At 49.6% G+C, this 22,097-nt stretch overlaps 1 protein-coding gene and 2 long non-coding RNA genes across 4 annotated transcripts in view; 2 read left to right on the top strand and 1 right to left on the bottom strand.

Moving 5' to 3' along the window:
* The window catches only part of CACNG2 (calcium voltage-gated channel auxiliary subunit gamma 2), a 108,438-nt gene that overhangs the window by 26,453 nt on the left and 59,888 nt on the right, over window positions 1-22,097 (bottom strand). The window lies entirely within an intron of this gene.
* Window positions 1-22,097, top strand: part of LOC121040411 (uncharacterized) — a 110,182-nt gene that overhangs the window by 56,712 nt on the left and 31,373 nt on the right. The gene's annotated exons all lie outside the window — the stretch shown is intronic.
* On the top strand, window positions 176-2,081 carry LOC121040413 (uncharacterized). Its single transcript, XR_005795275.1, has 2 exons — window positions 176-812; window positions 1,216-2,081. It is a non-coding gene; the product is annotated as an uncharacterized LOC121040413 (long non-coding RNA).

Raw genomic sequence — 22,097 nt, 5'->3', positions numbered from 1 at the left:
CCCAGCGCCTGTCGCAGAAAGGGCAGACATCTGGACAACCAGACATCCCAGCTATGTTCAGTGGGACCCAAAGCTTTTCACCTTCTCTGCCCTGACTCTCCTCTCCCTGCTGTGCCTTTGCATCTTGCCCTTGCCCCGGTGCCCACCTTTGCTTACAACTCCCCTCCCCGATGAATCAAACTCTTTCCTCCCCTTCACCTAAAACAGTGTCTGGTTTACTCCCGAGGGACAGCTGGGAGCCATGGGTGGGAATGTTCTGGCAGGGCCAGGACTAGATGAGGTGCCTAGGGTCCAAATCAAAGAGGCACTCGCTCTCAGGATCGTGCAGGCGCAACGAGCATCTTCTTCAGTTTTGCACCTCAACCTTGCCTGGTCCTGTGTAGGGCAGGAGATGTCAGGTGGGTACCCGAGCCAGTGTGGTAGTTTTCAGCATTGCCTCCTAAGGTAGTGAGCTACCCGTCACTGGAGGCATTCAAGCTGAAAGTGGTCAGCTGCGTCTTAGGGATGCTGAAGAGAGCATTTCTTTAATGGCTGGGAGGTGGACTAGATGATTCTGCCTTCCACCCCTGGAAGCTAGGATCTAAGGAGCCTTTCCTGATGGTGCATCTCAGAACTGCGTCTCTTTCCTTCCAGCTCTGTTTTTACCTCCAAGACCACTCATCCGGCCGTCCACCGCAGGCTGTCTCGTGACAGCTCTCGTACAGCTGGCCTGTCTTGTTATTTCGGATTTCACGAGTTTCTGTGTCATTGTCCTAACGGCGTTCCACATGCATCAAGGACAGGGATCGAACTGCACACTTTCTGTTCTCTCGGTGGGTGCGGGAGACTCTCTAATATTCACTAGAAATCCTGCTCCAGCATTTTCCATATCATGCGATTCAATGATCGTGTCAACTGGTTGAGTGGGTTCTATTCACGAGCCCCTTCTACTAGAGGCTCTCAAGCTTGCTAAATAGTAACTATTGGGTAAATGTTACCTAGTTTCCTAGAAACTCAGGACCGGGGCGTCAGAATGCCTGGGTGTGTATGTAGCCTTGGGCAAGTTGCTTAACCACTTTGGGCCTCAGTTTCCTTTCTGTAAAATGGGGTAAGGAACATTACCTATTCCAGAGTTCCTTGTGTGGGCTCCATAAGTTTAATGCACATGTAACGCTCTTAGAACAGTGTGTGTTGGGAGCTGTCGGTACACATGATCTGTAATTATTGTTGTCACAGGACTGGTGGGTCTTGTCATGCCTAGAGAAAGGAACGATCGCAACTCGAGCCTTAGTATTCCCGGGTGTTTAAAAAGACTTGGACTGGTCACCCAGGTGGGAGCTTCTCATTGCTCAGAAGTGTCTACTCCCCAGAAGAGAGTTCTGCCCAGGAGACACTTGTAGACGAGGGAAAGGTGAGTCTCCCAGGAGTCTGACTGGCAGGGATCAGCCTGCTAGAATTCGATCACCTTTGGGGAACGTCCAAAGAGAGTTCTCCAAATGACAAAGCTGAGGACAACACTTGGTCTTTAACTATTGAGTCACTGATCAATGAAGACACCTTGCCAGCCTTCTCTGTGCTAGGCACTCTGCTAGGGAAGCAGGGAAGGACGAAAACACTAGAATCTGTTCCGAAGCCTTCAGAGTCTGGGAGCGGGGTGGAGGGAGGCCAGGGGTGGGACCCCGTGAGCTCTGCCCCCCAGAGCCAGCCTGTGCTCAGAGAGGAGCAGCCGAGACAGCCGGGCCACCTTCCGTCTCTCCGCCGCAATCCCCAGGAGGAAAGGGGTTCTGGAAGGCTGAGGAAAATGACTGAGAGAAGTTGCAGCTGATCCAGACAGCTCAGCGAGGCTGGAGATCAGGAGGGAGGCGGGTGTGTCGAGGAACCGGAGGCAAGCTCGGGGCAGGGGGACCGCCAAGGACCCCGCGCAGGTGGAGGAAGAGAGGGCTCTGGAAAGACCTGGCTGTCGCTCGCGGGCTGCTGAGGACAGGACTTCGGTTGCTGTGGGAAAGGCAAACGCTATTTTTCCTCTCGGTCACTTAAGACAATGGGGTGTTGTGACACTCCGGAATCTGAAGATAAATGTTTAATCAAAGGATTCAATTTGAGACGATGTCAGAACCTGATTAGATCCACACCGCACAGAGGGCTTTCGGTTAGGAGCTCCTTCGGGGTCTGGCGTGTGTGTGTGTGTGTGTGTGTGTGTGTGTGTGTCTGGGGCCGCCGAGGGGCCGCGTGGCCTGGGTGGGATAGCATCTTCCAGCCTCCAGGCCTGCAGTCTGCAGATTCTGGTTCAGAGGCACTGCTTTTGGCACCTCTGGAAGAGGTGCTGCAGAGTCCCGGCCATCCTGGGCCCGGGAATCTGCACTTGCAGGATTGGGGCTGCAGCATGCGACTGTAGAAAGGTGCAGATGAACTTGACCTACCTCAGGCTTAAGGCCATGACTCCAGTCAAAGGAGGGAGGACTCCTCAGAGGAGGCCAAACTTGCACAGGGGAACTGTCTGTGAGCCTGCTTGGCCATTGAAGGTCAAGGCTGCTGGAAATTGGTAAACAATCATGGTTTCGGTCCCAGCCTGGGCTGACATTCCTCAGGTATGTCCTGACATAGCCACGCTGGCTGTCAAATACCGGTCGGTAAAATGACTTCAGGCCAAGCCCTCCCGAATTCCCCTTCTCCCTCTGCCCTGGCCATGCTGGCCCCTCCTCTAGGACCTCCTGGACACCGCCCTCCCCGCCCCTCCTGCCACCCCAACAAATAAGGGATTGGAGCCTAACATGGGGTCGTGTCCAGGAGGCCGTCTCATCATAGCCACTGTCCATTCTGCCTTGTCAGGCCGCCAGGCCTCCGTAGATGCGAAATATGCTATCACCTCAATTCCAACCTGTAAAAATGACAGCAGTCTGGGCGGCAGGATGTGATAGACCTAGGAGCGTGAGCTTTGGAGTCAGACCCCGCCCCTGAGTTCAAGAGCCTCAGCACTGCCTGCCAGGAGCTGTGTGAAAGTTGGAGCCTCCTCTGTGAATGCGGTTTCTAACACGTGCGGCAAAATGTCGTGAAGATCAAAGAACGTCAATAATGTGGGTGGTTCCAGGGTATAATGGTTGGCACTTCAGATTCAGACTCTAGCAACCCAAGTTCAAGTATCAGCGGGGTGTTTCCAAAGGGTGTAGAATGTAGAGTTGAAGAGTATAATATCTGGAGCAGACTGTCTAGGCTCAGATCCCTGCTCTGACACTGCTAACCTTGGCCTCGGGTGAGAAATGTCACGTCTGTCTGTCTCAGTGGCCTTATCTGGTGAAGGAGATGATAAATATCTCCCGGGTGGTTGGAAGCATAAATACGCTGATGGACTTAGGAGACTATCTAGTGCAGAGTAGGAATCCAATAAATGTTAGCCACTCGTTCATCATTATGGAGTGTGCCTGGCACACAGTAGGTGCTTAATAAATGGTAGTGGTGGTGTTCCTTCCCTCATCCTGCCACGCTGGCTGGCCAGCGCCTGCCTGGTTATTTGGCTGGCCGTATCCTCTACCAAGAACGTGCACATCCAAAGAACGCCTTCCTCATGTCTCCTCAACCTTCGTCTCCCCTCCCTTCTGGCTACGCCACCACCTCCTAGGTGCCCAGTACGTTTTCTTTATTTTTATTTAAAAAAAAAAAAATTATCTTGAGAGAGTGAGAGAGAGCGCAGCGCACACACAAGTGCATGGAGAGCAGGGGAGGAGCACAGAGAAAGGGAGAGAATCCCAAGCAGGCTCCGGGCTGTCAGCACAGAGCCCGATGCGTGAGATCATCACCTGAGCTGAAATTAAGAGTCGGATGCATAACCGACTGAGCCACCCAGGCGTCCCTACCCAATACGTTTTAAATCAGTGAATGAACGAGGGGGACCCAGACCAAGGACGCCTTTCATCCCAAGCTTGGGAGAGGATGCTTTTCGCCAGGGGGTTACCAGCTGTAGACATTTCATCAGTTAGACATGCCCTTTTCCATCAATGCTGCCATTTCCAAACGCCAGCCCAAGAGATGTTAGTAGGTAATGGGGTTCCATTGCCAAAGAGGTTTGGGAAATGCTGGATCAAATGAAGTTAAACAGGTTTCTTCACCACTGGGCTGTTAGAGGGTTTGCTCTGCGAATTGCATCATCGGACCCTGATGTGAGACTGTGGTGCACGACCTTCTAAACATTCGGTCACTACAGACAGCATGTGTACATGGATGTGCGTGTGTATTTCATCTCACGGGGCCAGGTTTCTCAGACCATCTTTGGGAAACACTGCACTACACGGATCTGGGATTTTTCTACCCGTCCTTTCACGGAGAGCAGAGGGTAATGAAAAAGTAGGGTGCAGAGGTTTCCAGTACCTTTCTCTCCCCTTGTGCACTAGCCTGGGAGGATTTTTACACATGTCTGCGTGCCTCTGCCGTGCCCTGTGGGCATCATGTGACCCAGCCCAGCACTCGGACCTCCTGATGTGCCCTCTCCCCTTGGCACCTGGGACAGCCCTGTTACTCTTTTCTTTCTTCTCATTTTCAGACTCCTTTGCAAACTCCTCTTCTTCTGCTTGTCTTGTAAATTTGGGTGTCTTTGGGGCTCTCCCCTTGGCCTCTTCATGTTTCATTCTGCAGGAATTCCTTGCGGAACCTCACCTGTGGCTGTGGTTTCATCCTTGCAGGGGAGGACCCGAGAATCTTAACTCCACCCCAGACCTGTCTCTTACCCCTGACTTCATGGTGCACTGGGTCCCCTAAGTATCCCACAGATACGTGGACTTCAGGCTGAACTTAGCTGCTCTCCCTTCACATGCCAGGCCTTCTTCATCCAACTGGCTTCCCAAGCTGCAAATCTGGGAGTCGTCCTTGATTTTGACCTCTCCATTCCCAGTCTGGCCTAATTGCCAATTCTTTAACAAATCTGGAATCACCCGCGTCTTCGTCTGGCCCACTGCTAACGTCCCCTGCATTCTTAGAACACCTCCAAGCCCCAGCCAACTTCTCTGACTCCCTCTTACCCAGTTCCAAACTATTCCCCACTCTGTAGCCACTGTGATTTGCAAAAGGCAAAAATCTGGGCTTCCTCTTCTCTGCTCCAGGACCCTCAGTGCCTCCCCATTCCTCCAGGATGGGGTTGGGGCTCTGTGGCAAGGCCTGCTGCGGGATCCACTGGATTTGCTGCCCCTTAGCTCATGGCTCTTCAGACTCTACTCATCAGCCATCCTGAGCTGCCCGGACTGCCACCCCTACCATGCTCACTCCTATTTCAGACTTTCTTTCTTTTCCTTTCCTCTTCTTTTTTTAAATGCTTATTTATTTTTGAGGCGGGGTGGGAGGGGCAGAGAGAGAGGGAGACACGGAATCCCAAGCAGACTCCGAGTTGACTGTCAGCGCAGAGCCCGAACCCGTGAACCGCTAGATCATGACCTGAACCAGAGTTGGACGCTTAACTGACTGAGCCACCCAGAGGCCCCCTATCTTGGACTGTCTAACTCACCTTCTGCCTGGCCTTCCTTTGCCACTTCCCTACCTCTCCCTCCTCTCTGTCTGCCTCCCTGGATGCCTCCCATTCATGCTTCAGCTCTCGGCTGACACACAATTTCCTCTAGGAAGGCTTCCTTGAAGTCTGCTCTTTCTCCCAGGCCCCTCTTCCCTTCTGTCCAGCCCAGCCCAGCACTCCACCCTGGCCCACACCACCCTGAGACGGCGCATTGGCCTGTGTCCTTGCCCACCCCCTCCAGGGCAGTGCAGGCTGCTGTGTTTATCGTCATGTCCATAGGCAAAAGATAGCCTGTCCGCCTTCTGTGTCTCCAGATGTGCGTATGCACCGCCCCCCGCCCCCCCCCCCCGCCCCTTGCCAGAAAGCAAGGGGTGGAGAGCTACAGGTAGTGTGACCTCAGGTGCCCAGGCGTTTTTGCCGGGCTAGAGGAGCTTGTGAAAGCTTGCAGAGGACAGTGATTCCAACTATGGACTCAGTGAGGTTTGGGGATGTTCTGTGGTTGGCAGTGGTTCCGTTTGCCCATCACCGGCTATGATGGAGCCTGGGGGCAGAACCGGTTCCCCCTTCTCCAGCTTCTCTCACCTCTTGGGCAGGGCCAGACTCGTGGCAAGGGCCTTTGTCCCCAGGCAAGGTGACTCAGTTTACTTCCAGTCTTCCTCACTAGAGGATGCCTGGCTTCAGAGCAGGGACTCTGCATGTTTTATTCATGATGTATCCCTGCCACCCAGCAAGGGCCTTGGCTTACAGCAGGTGCTCAGCGAATGTCTGGGGAATGAATGAATAGAACGCATGTGCTCACAGCCATATGCCCACTACAGCACGTAAGTCCCGCCTGACTGTTCAGGAGGGGAAGTGCGTGCACAGGGTTGGCAGTGACTGGCTGGAGTCTCACACACAGAGAAGGCTGGTGAGCAAACGGCGTGAATTCCTGCCCGCTGTATACATTTTGTGTATCTCATGGGTACCCTGCCCACAGGACCCCAGCTGGTTTAGTCTGGATTGCCTGCTGCCCTCCGCTGCCTCTCTGCCCCATTCACTTGACTCCAGCCAGCCCGACTGCCAATTGGTCTCTAACCACACCAAGCAGGCTCCCCGCTCAGGGCCCTTGCACTTGGGGCTCCCGCCTGCAGCGCCCTTGCCCTCCGTCCACATAGCTGCCTCTCTTACGTCACTCAGATCTCTGAACAAAAACTGCGACCATCACCTTCTACTCCCTTAGCTGGATTGATTTCCCTTCTTATTTAATCACTAGCTGATGTCTGATTGCATTTTTATGGATTATGCGTTTACTCCTTGACTCTCTCGTTGGAATGGAAGATGCACGAGGGCAGGGCCTTACTTTGTTCATTTTGTAAGCAGGTGCTCAGTAAATCCCTGTGGATTGTGGGAATCCACATCACATGCTCCGATTTAACCTTCTACTTTCTTTCTTTTTAAGTTTTTTAAAATATTTATTTTTGAGAGAGATAGAGAGACAGAGTGTTGCAGGGCAGGGGCAGAGAGAGAGGGAGACACAGAATCGGAAGCAGGCTCCAGGCTCTGAACTGTCAGCACAGAGCCCGACGCGGGGCTCGAACTCATGAACCGCAAGATCACGACCTGAGGCAAAATCGGGCGCTTAAACAGACTGAGCCACCCAGGCGCCCCTAACCTTCTATGTTCTAAAGAAACAATGTCATAGTAGAAATCAGTTAAAAAACAACAACCACAACAAAAAGACTCGGGGCACCTGGGTGGCTCAGTCAGTTGAGCGCCCAGCTTCAGCTCAGGTCGTGATCTCGCGTGAGTTCAAGCCCTGCATCTGGCTCACTGCTGTCGGCCTGTCAGTGCCGAGCCCGTTTCCAATTCTCTGTCTCCCTCTCTCTGCCCCTCCTCTGCTTATGCTCTCCCCAAAATAAATAAATATTAAAAAAAAAAAAGGCTCTACTGGCACACTGCGTTTAAAAGTAAGAAGGTGTGTTTATGTTCGTTCTCCTATTCATTCCGCACAGCTACCAAGGTGGCTGATAGAATTTTCATTTCCCGTTGCCCCCACCCAGGGCTCAGAAAAATAGTCCTCTGCCCTGGCTCCAAAGCTGCTACCCCTTGAATGGCAAGGTCCTTGAATCACTTAAATGCGTGTTACCTTGGTTTCCCCGTCTCTGATAGGGAGATGGGAAAAGTACATGCCTCGCGGATTGCCGGGGAGAAGCTAATTTGGTTAAGTGCTCAGAGAAGAGCCTGGCACATACTAAGAACTCTTTAAATGCAGTTATTATTGTTGGGTCATTCTAATACTGAATTTTTATTGAAATTCCCCCATAGGAGAATTCCATCCTTGAATTTTTGATGTCTTTTTCATGCAGTTGCATTGGAGATTTACATTAAAAAGCTGTCTTTTACTGTTGAGTTTTATCCCGGTGAGGCTGCACCATAGAAAGTAGGGCCTTAGGATTCACTAGATATTACTGTCTCCAGTGGGTCATGTCACTCTGTCTTCCCAGTGAGTCCCCGAAGGGGAGAGAGAGGTATCACTACTGGAAGTCTGGATGAAGCCTTGTGACCTTCCCTTTCCCCTTAGATCTGTGATCTATCAGGGATTGATTTTATCTGTATGGTGTGAGGTAGGGGTTGACACATACATTGTCCCCATAGGGATATCCAGTTGACACAGCCCCATTTGCCCTGCTAGTTTGGCTCCCTCCCTGGCTTATCATCTCCCCTCTCATGACCCATTTGAGCCTTCCCTGATCTTCAAGGCACAACTAAAATCCCTCCTCCTTCATGAAGTCTCTCCCGACCAATTTCATTATTCAGTTATTGCACCATGATTTACTTATTTTCTACTCTTCTTTCTACTCTATATGTTTATTTTATACTCCTTTCAGGCATGGTGCCAGGCATCGGGGATGCTAAGCACTGGGGAGGGAGTGCATGAATTAGGGGCCACCTCTGCACTCAAGACATTCACAGGCTGGTGGGGGATGCAGACATTGGACAGGTTATGGTGCATGTGTAGGGTCCTGGGAAGGAAAGGTTCTGAGAATCCTGGAGATGTGTTACTAGAACCTAAACCAAGGTGAGCTTTCAGTGAAGTCCTCCCTAAGGAAGCTGCATTGAGGTGGAGATCTGCAGGATGACCAGGAACTAGCTAGGCAGAGGACAGGGAAGTGACGAGACTGATGTTTCCCCATCGTCTAGTCCTTGAGAACACTGGCATATTTACTACTCTCTCTTCGTGTTTTCATGCCTTATCTGCCCGTCTGGATGGGTATTTCTGGGGGGCTAGGAGTAGAAACGATTAGAAAAAATGATTACAGAGCCTAGCACAAGGCTGGAAGCAACATAGGTACTCGATGTGAGTTCCTTGATGGTGGGTAGAGTTATTATACTATGTTTTATGTTGAAAATGCTTTAATCTGGCTAGTTGCTCCAAGGAGGGACTTGAGGGAGGGGGAGTGCATGGGCTTTGGAAAGCAGACAGACCTACCCTGAACCTTGGCTTTGCCACTTACCAACTAGTTCATGTGGAGCCTCTTACCCCATCCATTTAAGTCTTAGTTTCCTCATCCAAAAAAAAAGATGTATAGTGACATCTACCTCATAGACTTATTATGGAGCTAAAAGGAAGAAATCCATGTAAAATCCCAAACCCCGGCACTGAGTAGGTGTTTAATAAAACACCATGGGGTGCCTGGGTGGCTCAGTCTGTTAAACATCCAACTTCGGCCCAGGTCATGATCTCAACAGTTCGTGTGTTCGAGCCCTGAGTCTGGCTCTGTGCTGACAGCTCAGAGCCTGGAGCCTGCTTCAGATTCTGTGCCTCCCTCTCTCTCTTCCCCTCCCCTGCTCATGCTCTGTCTCTCTCTCTCTGTCAAAAATAAATAAAAACATTAAAAAAAAAAAAACCCCACCAGTCTCTTTTCCCCTCTTAAATGCAAATGGTGATGCGATGGTGCGGTGGGAGGCATAAGGGCTTGGGAATCAGACAGTCCAAGGACTGAGCTGAGCCTTCATCACCTCTCTCAGTCTGTTCGTTCACCTGTCGAATGGGATAATAGCTGCTGCTTTTGAGGATTTCTGAAATTTGTTGAGATAACTTATGTTGAACACCTGCCGCATTCTAGGGTCTGGTAACGCTGTTAGCCATCAATCTGAAATTTAGAAGCCCTATATGTTTCGGCTGCTTGCCACGGGTATAAGCATGAGAGCCTCGCGGGGTCTCTCTGGCCACAGCAGCCGACCAATACACATGGGCCGAATGACTGTCTCTACTTTTATGTGGCTGGAAGCCATCCTCTGTGGAGGTGGAGGGCACAGGGGAGGGACAGGTAGTGAAATCCGAGCTGTGTGCCAGTGACATCTTGTGGCCCTTGGATGGGTTCCGGGACTCCAGGCCCGGGACACTGCCAGCCTCTCCTCTGTGACTTTGTTCCCTTGGGTTTTGGAAGGGCCAGCCTCCCTTTTCTTCCCAAAGAGCTTGCTGCCATATGGCCGTGTCTTCAGCTGGGCTGGAACCCGGGCGGAACCCAGAGGAGAGCGGCCAAGTGTGCCTGCAGGGGCCCCTCGGAGGCAGCTGCTCCTGTGTCACATCCCAGGCTGCAGAGGCTGCCCCAATTCACTGCCAGGTCTGCTCACCGCCCTCTCACCAGTGACCGGCTTTCCCCTTCCTGGGGAGACAGGTGGCAGCTATATGTGCTTGGTCTCCCTCCACCTCTCTGCCTCCCTGATGGCCACCAGGGCCTGCCTGCCCCTGGTCCTAACAAACAAGACCTGTCCCTGACAGTGGGTATGCTTCCTACCCCCGGCCCAGCCTCTATTTTTCAGAGGGGAGAAGCAACAGAATGGCATACGGATGGGATGAAAACTTAAGAGAAAAGGGCAGGGAATTCACTCCTAGTGTCAGCTACATGCCTGGCACTTTCCACAAAACATCCTTTAAAATTCTCACGGCCCCGCTTGGGAGGCCAGTGTTACTCTTCCCATTCGGATGAGAAAACGGAGTCCCAGAAAGGTGAATAAGGCATTGCCCAGCACACAGTGGCTTCGCTGCCTAGCCAGGATTTACCTTCTATTTGGTCAGGGCCCCCGTTCGGTGCTCATTCCATTAAGGTTTCTCAGACTTGACTAGTGTAGGGGTTGTGTTAAGTGAATAGAATTCCCAAGGCTCTGCGGGATGTCAGATTTTTTAAAAATTCTGATGTTTAAAATGTAAAAGCACACTGCTAGGTTGCATGTTTCTTATGCGCACGGCGTAAGAGTTTACAGGTCTCATACCATTTGTGAAATAGAGACAGCATTACCAGGGAAATACAGAATTGCCGTTACTAATCGAATTCGAATCAAGAGCCCTGATTTAGTGTGATGGGTGACGTTGTTTTGCTCGAGCCTCTTTTGAGTTCATTATGCCTTGGCCGGTGTGTGCCACGTGATCACTCTGCCTACCAATGAGTTCACTGTGGCTTATCTCAAGGACCTGAGACACAAAGACCACCACAGTGTCACCGGACCTTGGCTGCCCATCAACCACGTCTGCTCTTATTCTTTTCTTTTCCCACTAGTCTGTGACAACGAAGGCAGTGAATTTCCTGCCCAGTGATACTGCTCTTGTGACGTAAACGCAACGTCTCCATCTCTCAGATAATTTAAGTGAAAGCGATATTCTGCGAACAGAATATTTCCACCGAACAGATGGCAAGAGAGAAGTTTGCAACGCAGAAGATTTCAAGCTGAGGACCGAAATCGCTTGAAAGTGATTTCACTTGAAGTTGTCACTTCAGTGTTGGACATAGTTGCCACCGTAGTGGCAGCTGGATGTGTTTATCAGCCTGTTACAAGTTAAATGGTATCACTCGGGTCATTGCTTTTTTTTTTTTTTTTTTTAATGTTTATTTATTTTGAGAGAGAGAGACAGAGACAGAGAGAGACAGAGAGAGAAAGAGCAGTGCATGAGCGAGCTGGGGAGGGTCAGAGAGAGAGGGAAAGAGAATCCCAAGCAGACCCCACGCTATCAGCATGGAGCCAGACGCGGGGCTCGATCTCACGAACGGTGAGATCACGACCTGAGCCGAAATCAAGAGTCTTCCGCTTAACCAACTGAGCCACCCAGGTGCCCTTCAGGGTCATTGCTTTGTATAAAGGCAAGCCCCAGCGCCGAAATGGTGTTCAGAGGGGCCTCTACACAGCTACATAAGCCAGTTATGCATAAGTGGATTTAAAAATATTATTATCCCCTGGAAGACACATCCCAGTGTGTGCATACGCGCGCACGGTGCCTGGACCGTGAGCCTAGGAAGACCGCCGCTCTGGGAAACCCTCCCCTGCCTTCTGTGACTTTGCTCAGATTAGCGCCGCAAAGACAAGTAATTGGACACTCCGCTTTCAGCACAAGCCTTCCAGATCTGTTTGCAGAGGACGAGCAGCTCAGAGAAGCATTCCCTTCCTGGCATGATAACTTAAGGCAGGTGGTCCTCTGGGACGCAACTGAATGACTCTCAACCGAGTGATAGCAAAATCCTCAGTCCGGAGTGAGGCTCACGGTGTAGGGAGAAATGTGTTCACAATGGATACACTCCAAGAGAAAGGATACTGTATTTTTCTCCTTTTCCTTTAAATAACCAATCCCACCTAGAAAACCTCTCTGGCCTCTTCTGCCAGTTCATTTGTTCTGTGGGGTGGAGCGTTAAAGAGCATAGATTCAGGAGCGAGCCTCCCCAAATTCGAACGTCAGCAACACCGCTTACTGGCTGTGTGACCTTGGGCAGGTACTTCACCTCTGTGATAGTGCGATTGATAAGAAATATATATTTGGTCGCTGAAATGACCACAATATAGTTCTCCCGTGTATTTGGTCTTGTCCAGGGTTTCTGGCTTTGGGCTCCTGATACCCTGGGAATTGCCCACAGTAAGGGTGAAAGGGGGGGGGGGGATGTCTTTTGTTATGTTAATGAGGCGACCTTTGGAAAGCCCTAAGGTAAGGGTGGGAGTGGCTGCCCAGAGAACCAACCATGTGATTGGAGGGTTGGAACTTATGGTCCCACCTCCCGGACCTCCGGGAAGATGAGGGTGGCTAGACGTTAAATCAGCCAAAGACCAGGGACTTGGTCTTGACTGTGCAAGGAACCCTCCAGAGAAACCCAAAAGGACTAGGTTCTGGAGCTCCCTGGTTGGTGAACACATAGGGGAGCGGGGACAGTGTTGTCCCTGGAGAGGGGATGGAAGCACCACACCCTTTCCCCAGACCTCGCCCTATGCATCCCTTCATCTGGCTGTTGTCCTTATCCTTCAAGAAAGCCCACTGGGGTCATGGCTCCTCTGGGAAGCCTTCCCCACTCCTAGGAGCTCAGAGTGAGAACTGCCTGTACCAAGCCCACTCCTGGCTGCTGGATGGGCCTCCCAGCCCAAGCCTGTCTTTTCCGGTCGTATATTTTGTCTTGAAGAATTTCGTATCTTCTGCGATGGGAGTGATTTGAGGACAAAGATGACTTTTGTTTTTGGATTAAACGTGGCGTGTGAATGAATGACTAATAATGATATTGCACAGGTATTGAGCTCATCCCTGAAACTGATAAAAAGGAAGTCAGGAGAACAGAATGAATTCCATCCCTGATGCCCATATGTGCTGCATATTTAAAAAAAAAAATAAATCAGTGATTAAGTAGAGTCTGTGTGTGTACGCGCACACACACACATTCTCTCCAGGAGCCTTTCCTTTCTACTCCATGCACACACAGGTACTGTGACACAGGCCTGTTCCCCACCCTTCCCCACTTGTCTGCTGGGACACTGTCTTACTCATCCTGGCATCACAGACTCGACAAGGCCCTGGCGAATAATAGCTGCTCCGTGAATATTTCTCGAATAGCTGAGTTAAAAAGACAACTTTGTGGCTTTGCAAGGCAAGCCACACGGTTTTCCGTGTTAAGTATGCACGTTGGTTCATGTCTTTGCCTATGACAACAACAGTCAAGCAGCAGGTGACATTTACTGAGTACTCGCTATCTGCTGTTCACCCTCCTCAGTGCTTTACATCTGTGATCTCGGTTAACCCTCCAGACGTGATTACAAAACAGGCACCGTCCTCCTTGTTTAGAAACCGGGAAACTGAATCACAGAGAGGTTAAGTGACTCGCCCAAGGTTGCTTAGCTGTGGAGGGGCAGGATTCAGACCTGGCCAGTTGGCTCCGCCTACTTTTCCAGAGTCCCCCCCCCCCCCCCCCCCACGAAGCCCTGGGCCCAGACCAGGTGCTGCATGAATCACTCCGTCGGTAGTTCCTCCTTGTTAGCATACCCCAGAATGTCTTGGAGGGCTTGTTGAAACACAGACTGTTGGACCCTGGTCCCAGTTTCTGATTGACAGAGTGTTGAGTGAAGCCAGACAGTCTGCCTTTCTCAAGCTAGGTGCCGACGGTCTGGGGACACAGTCTGAGAGCCGTTGGCCCATGTCTGACTTCCTTACCCTTAGAATAGGAAAAGCGAGTTCAGTAAGGTATGTAAGACACAAGCCATCTATGAGTGGGGCTGGGTGCCCAAGAAATGCTCCGTGAAAGCAGAAATTCAGCTCTGAAGTTCCAGAGGGAAGAAGGAACACGTTTTAGGCCCCTACTATATGCCAGCCTTGCCCTGGCACTAAATTACTTAAAAGGCAAGGCAAGACATCTTCCTCACTCAGTCTTCGAAATTTGGAGAAGTAACAGAGGCTCACTCCTGGAGAAGGTTTTGAGGTGTTAAGAGTATAGCATTTGGCATTCATATGCTGGGACCAGATTGTCAGTAAGAGTTACAGTTCTGCCCCTTCCTGGGGGTGTGATCTCGGGCATGTGACTTAATTGCCTTGTGCTTAGTTTCCCAATTTGGGAAATGGGGTAACAGGAGTATCTATCTTATCACGTTCATCGTGAGGGTCAAGTGAGTTAGAATAGCACTGTCTGGCCCAGAGCTTGTCAATGACTTTGTCAACTGTTAGTTAATGCAGAAAGGGTGAGATTCAGGCCAATGAAAGGGAGCTGGACTGAGAGTCTAGGGAACTGTTTATAAACTGATTTAATAATAATATCGATGATGATGATAATGGTAGTAATAATAATAATTGCTATTAGTATTATTCATTGAGACATTTGTGGGTCAGTCACTATGCAAAATTCTACTGAGTCCTCTTAGTAATCTCAGTTGTTACTTCTGCTGTCTGGATGGGGAGACTGAAGGTCTGTGGGGTTAATCCCCGTAACACTCTGCGTGACCTTGGGCAGGTTGCCTACCCTCTCTGGGCCTCCAAGATGGGATTGACCTTGATGTTCTCTAAGGGCTATGCTGCTCCTGTGACTGCTCACCCCAATCATTAGGACACATCAGTTATTTATTTTTTTTTCCAACGTTTTTTTTTATTTTTTATTTTTATTTTTGGGACAGAGAGAGACAGAGCATGAACGGGGGAGGGGCAGAGAGAGAGGGAGACACAGAATCGGAAACAGGCTCCAGGCTCCGAGCCATCAGCCCAGAGCCTGACGCGGGGCTCGAACTCACGGACCGCGAGATCGTGACCTGGCTGAAGTCGGACGCTTAATTGACTGCGCCACCCAGGCGCCCCAGGACACATCAGTTCTTAAAGCCTTGGCAATCCCCAGAGTGGGGAGCTCCTCTCCTTTGCGTCTTGGGTATCAAAGGAACAAAGTCCCTGGAATTCTAGACACCTCACGAATCGTATCTGCCATACAGCTGCTTCCAACGTGTCCGTATGGGAGGTGGCAGGGATGGCCCAAGGTGAAGCTGTGAACCAGGAGGAGGCTTCTTGGCACCTTGTCAGCTCCCCTCCGCCCCACCCCCTCCAGTGGTGGGGGCAACCGCTGTCCTTTATGCAGCACTGACTGCGGGCCCGGTGCCACGTGTCCTCCCCTTGAGCTCCCTGAGCCCGGTAGCAAGCCCGGGAGGTGCAGAGTTTCCCTTTCACAGAGGAGAAGACAGGCCCAGAGAGGTCAGGCTGCTCACCCAAAGTCACCCAGCTCAAGGGTCAGAGTCAGGATTGGAATCCAGACCTATCTGCCTCCCAAGCACATTACCAGTGACCACCACCCTAAACTGTCTCTCTGGTCTCTTTCTTCCTCTTTCCCCTGATTCCTAGTCCTTCCTTCCTTCTGCAACTCACCCTCCCCCCCACCCCCAACCTGCTCCTAGTGTCCCTGGAAAGGTCTGATAAGTGCCTTCTAGGTACTAAGAAGCAGTAAAGACATCCAACCCTCACACTCTGATTTGGTAGATCTGGGGTGATGTGCCCTCTTGATTGTAAACCACAGTCCCTTCTGGATCTAACCTTCTTTGAGGCTAGGATCCTAAATGTGTTCAGAAGGGACTCCTGCAGCCCCACTAGCTGGAGGAAGTCCCGGGTGTGATGCTGCAGCACTTTCAACCACGCAGCTCCAATCTGTTCTTTATACAGAAGAAAGAGCACTGGATATGGAGTCTGAAAACGCATTCTGGCTCTCCCAATTACTCACTGTGTGACCTTGGGCAAGCCCTGTCCTCTCTCCGCACCTCATGGATGAGAGGATTCTGGGCTCTACAATTTTGAGGTCACATTCTGCCTTCACGCTGCCTGGAGGGCAGGATCCTTCAGGGCAGGGCACTGGCACCCCCCATTTGCCTCGGTAGGTGTCCCTAAGGTCTAGAGAGCACCTCTCACAAGCTCTGTGCTCCGTAAATACGGTAGAATGGGTGAATGGCGCTCCTAAGCATTGGAGTGGGCTGCTCCATTCTGCAAACTGTAACATATTAGATCCAGATAATCACCAAGACGGTAGCTAATCTCCGTTCCTAAAAGAAACCGTATTATGTTTTGTCTGATTTGATAACATAGCTCAGCTTTGGGGAAATTTTTGTTTACCTTTAACCACAGTTAAGGAAAAAATTTTTTAAGCAAAACCTTCTGAAAGTAATTTGACTACAGGGGTTTTTCTACCTCTAGTCGTTTTCTTGGAGAAAAGCAAAAAAGGCAAACAAGCGGCTACTTAGTAATAGGCAATGCTGTTTGGGAATTTAAAGGGACAGACATGAAAAATTTAGCAGAGTGAGCTAGCTGCCCCTGAAAACCTGGTTATAAATTTGCGCTGACAGCTTTACAATTGGCGTCAACTGTAGACCAACCAAGAGCTCCAAATTCTAATCCTATTTCTGATCTTGACTTGTTTTGGTCTCTGAAATGAGTCACTAAAATGCTAGAACCAAGCTTGCTCCTCTGGCAAAGGATGACAACATCGACCTACTTCATTCTTGCCTCTTGTTTGTTTCTCTTTTCCTTTATTTGTCTTTTTATGGAATCATCTGATCCGTATCACTCTTGCCCATTTTTATTCTCTTCTTCCTTCCCCCTTTTGCATCTTTACCCCCGATTCCTCTTTTTTTTTTTTTTTAAATTTTTTTTCAACGTTTATTTTTATTTGTGGGACAGAGAGAGACAGAGCATGAACGGGCGAGGGGCAGAGAGAGAGGGAGACACAGAATCGGAAACAGGCTCCAGGCTCCGAGCCATCAGCCCAGAGCCCGACGCGGGGCTCGAACCCACGGACCGCGAGATCGCGACCTGGCTGAAGTCGGACGCTCAACCGACTGCGCCACCCAGGCGCCCCTTATTTTTTTTTAATTAGATGAAATGTGGTGTTGGAAGATAGAAACCATCAGGCTTTTGTTAGTGTGTTTCCTTCTTCATCAATGAGGACAATGTGTACAGAAGATCTTGTGGATTTCACTGCAAAGGCAGCTGAGAACTGTAACCAATCAGGAGAGAGCTTTCTCAAGAGCTCCAGAAATATTTTGGTTTTCATCTACTCACTATTTTGCTTTTGGAACCAGATTCCCAGCCCTTTGCCACAGTTCCTGGCTCCAGTGTTAAAAGGTGCCCCTTCGGGGCGCCTGGGTGGCGCAGTCGGTTAAGCGTCCGACTTCAGCCAGGTCACGATCTCGCGGTCCGTGGGTTCGAGCGCCGCGTCAGGCTCTGGGCTGATGGCTCAGAGCCTGGAGCCTGTTTCCGATTCTGTGTCTCCCTCTCTCTCTGCCCCTCCCCCGTTCATGCTCTGTCTCTCTCTGTCCCAAAAATAAATAAACGTTGAAAAAAAAAATTAAAAAAAAAAAAAAAAAGGTGCCCCTTCGTGCAAGCAGAAAAGTTACAGTTGATTAAGAGTCTGCAGCTACAGCTAAGACATCTCAGCCTTGGCCTTGGCCAGAGGGAGGACTGGCCCCAAAGATGGTCCATGAGTGTGTGAGGAAGAAATTTATTTGGTGCAAGCTTTTGTCAGAGATGACTTCATTTAATTATGGTATAATTCTGCAAGCTGGTGTCCTTTTACAGATGGGGAAACTGAGGTTCCGAGAGGGTAGACGACCTGGCCAGGGCCGCATAGATAGGAAGTGACCCAGCCCTTCTGACATCCTAAGCTTGTTTCCATCAGTTAGTCTCCTTTCCGCTCAGTGGTGCTGCCTCCTGGCATCAGGCTTGAGATGAGCTGATTGCTGCAGGATGGGAAGGGACTGGGAATCGGGTGAAAGCCCCTCACACCCACTACTGCCTTCCCGGGAACTGGGGCCGGTGAGTGGGGGTGGGTGGGTAGGTATGAGTGGGGGTGGAGGCTGTGGCCCTGGAAAAGTGGGAGGGGCAACGGGCTCAGGGTGGGGCTCCTGTGGGGTGTATGTGTGTGGGGAGAGAGAGAGAGAGAGAGAGAGAGAGGGAGAGAGGGAGAATGATAGAACCAGGATAAATATGTAACTAGGTGTTTGCTTCCAAAATGAAAATAGCGTTATGATTTATTTCTGATTTTAAAAGCAAGGCATGCTGGTGGTAACAAATTTAGTCTGCACAGAAAGGAAGAGTAAAGGAAGTGAAACCAGCCTATAATTCCACAGACTAGAAAGAACCATGACCCGAAGCTAGGCTTTGAGTTCTGCATTCCAGGGCTTAGCTACCTTAAATTCACCTCAGTCTTGCCCGTTGGCGAGTTTCCATGGAGACCACCAAAAAACGGCTAATATGAATAACTCTGATTTTTGAATTTTGGACTCACTTAGGGGTAGCTGGGTTGATGTCACCTGATAATTCCTTTAGGGTTTATTTTCTGTAAGATGAATTTTAAAACTCGCAAAATATGGTTAGCTCATTAAAAGTCATGCTTTCAAAAACGAACCATATGAGAAAAATTTCGATATGATGTTTAGACAAAAGGGGACGTAAAATTGGGCATCCAACATGATCTGGGCCTGGATTAAGATGTGTATCTAGGGGCACCTGAGTGGCTCAGTTAAGCGTCTGACTTCAGCTCAGGGCATGATCTCACGGTTCAAGGGTTCAACGCCCCCCCCAGCAGGCTCTGGGGCTCTGTGCTGACAGCTCAGAGCCTGGAGCCTGCTTCAGACTCTTTCTCCCTCTCTCTCTGCTCCTCCCCTGCTCACACTCTGTGCCTCTCTCTCAAAAATTAATAAGCATGAAAATGAAAAAAAAAAAGACGTATATCTATATTCACAGAAAAACCAAAAGAATTTGCAGTAGTCCTCTTAAAATGTTACCTCCTAAAATGTTATCAATGTGAATTATTTTAATTGTTTTCTTTATATTTTTCTGTATTCCTGAAGTTTAAAAAAATTTTTTTGAATGTTTATTTTTGAGAGAGAGAGAGAGAGAGAGAGAGATAGAGAGAGAGAGCTCAAGCAGGGGAGGGGCAGAGAGAGAGGGAGGCAAAGAATCGGAAGCAGGCTCCAGGCTCTGAGCTGTCAGCATAGAGCCTGATGTGGGGGTGGAACTCTGGAGGTGGAACTCACGAGCTGTGAGATCAGGACCTGAGCCGAAGTCAGATGTTTAACTGACTGAGCCACCCAGGCGCCCCATGTATTACTTTAGTTTTTATAAGGGGCATGTTTTGCTTATACAGTCAAAGAATAATATGCTATTTTTAAAAAAGGATAGATGTTTGGGGACAAGATGTTTTTGAAATACACAGTGACTAGTATGTGAAGAGACAAAATAAAGCAGGGTATTAAGCAATTTCCTGTTGACCTTAATCAACATTCTAGCCTGGATGGATGTTGGAGAAAGAGGTGGGAGTAACTGGCTGAGGGAATGTTCATCTGAGTTTCTGAAATATTCATTTCCTGCAAATCCTCTACTCTGCAGCCATCTCCAATGGAAATGCCAGTTAAAATGAGCAGGAGAAAGATTCTGTCTGTAGGAGCCCTGAAAGCCCTCATTTAGAGTTAGGGTTCTGCTTTCCCAGGGAGACTGGTGGTTTTACCCATGGACATCTGCCAGAAATCAAACAAAAGGGACTGGTAGGAGAAAATAGTCTGTAATTTCGGCTCTATGGATGTATGTCATGTAGTAGATTTCCTCAGCTTGGTGTATGTTTCTGGTATGAAACTATCAAAAACTCCCACGATAGCACCCACTGTTTGGGGCCACCGGCAGGGACACTGTGAGCCCAAAGATCCCTCCTGGGTGGAGCTAACAAGCTTCTCCAGCCTCCCATTGCTCTGTCCTTTCCAAATGAGTGGTAAAGACAACAATAAAAACCCAGAATCCTTAAATCTCAGGGGACAGTGGAGAGGTGAAGGGAGGTCTGTTTTATGGCACACCTTCAATAAAAAAGATTTACAGGTAAGTCATTTTCTCTTCTTTCTAGGTGTTATATTGAGAGGGTCCAGTAAACTAAACCCCAGAGAGAGCTTGGTATAAATAAAAAAATCCGACAACTGTCAAAACAAATAGCAACCAATCAGAAATACAACGTTGAGGGAAGCTCCAGTTCTCAAATAATTTAGAGAAGTGTTAGCCTGTTACAGCAAGAGTAAAGACTTAAAGGGACCTTGGGAGGCAATTTAGGATGTCTCCTGAATCGCAAACTTGGAGATTTGATTGAGAGAGATGGGCAATACAGGTCTAGTTTTATCTCTAAGGAATAATCAAAGGTCTAAGTATCAGTGAAGAATACACTTTCATTCGTTCACCTGGCAGTCACCAAGTGCCTTCTCTGGACAGGCTGTGAACTGGGTGATGGAGAAGCAGAGTGGAAGGACACAGACCCATCCCCATGGACCCCAGAACATGGAGGGAGGAGCCATAGCTATCGTGCAGGGTGTTCTATACAGGGATAGAGGTAAATGCTGGCTGTTATTGTGGGAGAGAGAGGAGAAGCAACACTGTGTGTGTGTGTGTGTGTGTGTGTGTGTGTGTGTGTGTGTGTGAGCTGATGACTGGCAGAACTGAATTTGAAAGACACAAAAAGTTAGGCAGGTAAAGGGAGCCGGGTGATAAGTATATAAGCCAAGAAAGATACAATAGTCATTTGTTCATTCATTCATTTGACACATATTGAGCTCCTACTGTGTTCCAGGCACTTTCCCAAGAACTGAGTGAACAAGACAGACAATGCCCTTGCCTTCAGAGTGCTTATAATCTTGGGACCAGGCAAAGAACTGGTAAGCAACAAATCCACGAAGAAGAGGCTTTCAAAGAGTAACGTGTTGTGAAAATATAAGAAAGTATAATGTGATCTGAGGGTGTGGTGGGCCTGAAGATGGCCAAGGACCATCTCAGAGAGATTACCTTCCATGCTGCGCCTTGAGTCATCAGTCCAAAGCTCCAGGGAAGAATATCCAAGGAGGCGGGAACAGCAAGTGTAAGGGTTAGAACTTGGTGTCCTCAAGGATCAGAAGAAGGACAATGAATGAGGGGGACAGTGGAAGGGGAAGGGGGTGTTGTGGTCAGAGAGGTAAGCAGGGGCCAGATCATGTAGTGCCTGTGGGCCCTTGTGAGGACTTTTAAGAATTGTTTGTAAGGGGTGTGTGTGGGTAGGTAGACCAGTTGGTCAGCTATGGTGATAGACCCTGGTGGGAAGCCATGGTGGCCTGGGTGGAGGTCGTAGTTGTGAACTTGGTCAGAAGATGACAGTTTGGGATTATGTTCTGGAGGTAGAAGCAACAGTTTCTATGGAAGGATTAGAAAAGTGAGGGGAGAAGGAAAGAGGAATAAAGGATACCTTCTGGGATGCTTTTGCCTGAGCAGTGGGTAGATGGTGGCCATTTATAGAGGTGGGAAGAGGAAGTTTGTTTGTTTTGTTTGAAGGGGGGGCAGCAGGCATGGCATAAACCCACGTTTATGGACAGGGATGAGAGATGTCAGGAAGGGCAGGCAGAGGTCTTGAAGGATCCCGTTGGCCCCATGAGAGCACCACATGCAACACCAAAGCCTCAGGTAGTCAATGAAGACTTTTGCAACCGGGGCGGTGGGGAGGGGGGTGGGTTTAACACTGTCTGGTTTCATCGTTTGAAAGATGATGAGCTTCCAGTGTAGGTGTTTGCTTGGGGGGAGGTGGCAGGAAGCAGAGATTAGTCAAGATGCTGTCGTAATAGCGCAGGTAGAGCTGGCGGTAGGTGAAGTAAGGGGGGACGGAGAGAAGGGACAGGTTCTTGAGCTATTCAGCGTGTAGAAGATGCGGGACACAGTGTCTCATTAGACGTGCGAGGTAGATTGTGAACACTCATTTTATGGGTTCCATGGAGTTCATGGATGGTTTCTGTTCACTGCAATGCAGCACAGAGCGTGGGGAGGGTTGAGGAGGTGAGGAGTTAAGTTATAGACTCGCAGATGTGTGTTATAGTCAAGTTATAGACTCGC

The sequence above is a fragment of the Herpailurus yagouaroundi genome, unplaced genomic scaffold, assembly GCF_014898765.1.
Source record: "Herpailurus yagouaroundi ecotype Mexico unplaced genomic scaffold, PumYag 182, whole genome shotgun sequence".
Lineage (NCBI taxonomy): Eukaryota > Metazoa > Chordata > Mammalia > Carnivora > Felidae > Herpailurus > Herpailurus yagouaroundi.
This window is presented reverse-complemented; position numbering and strand designations above follow the sequence as displayed.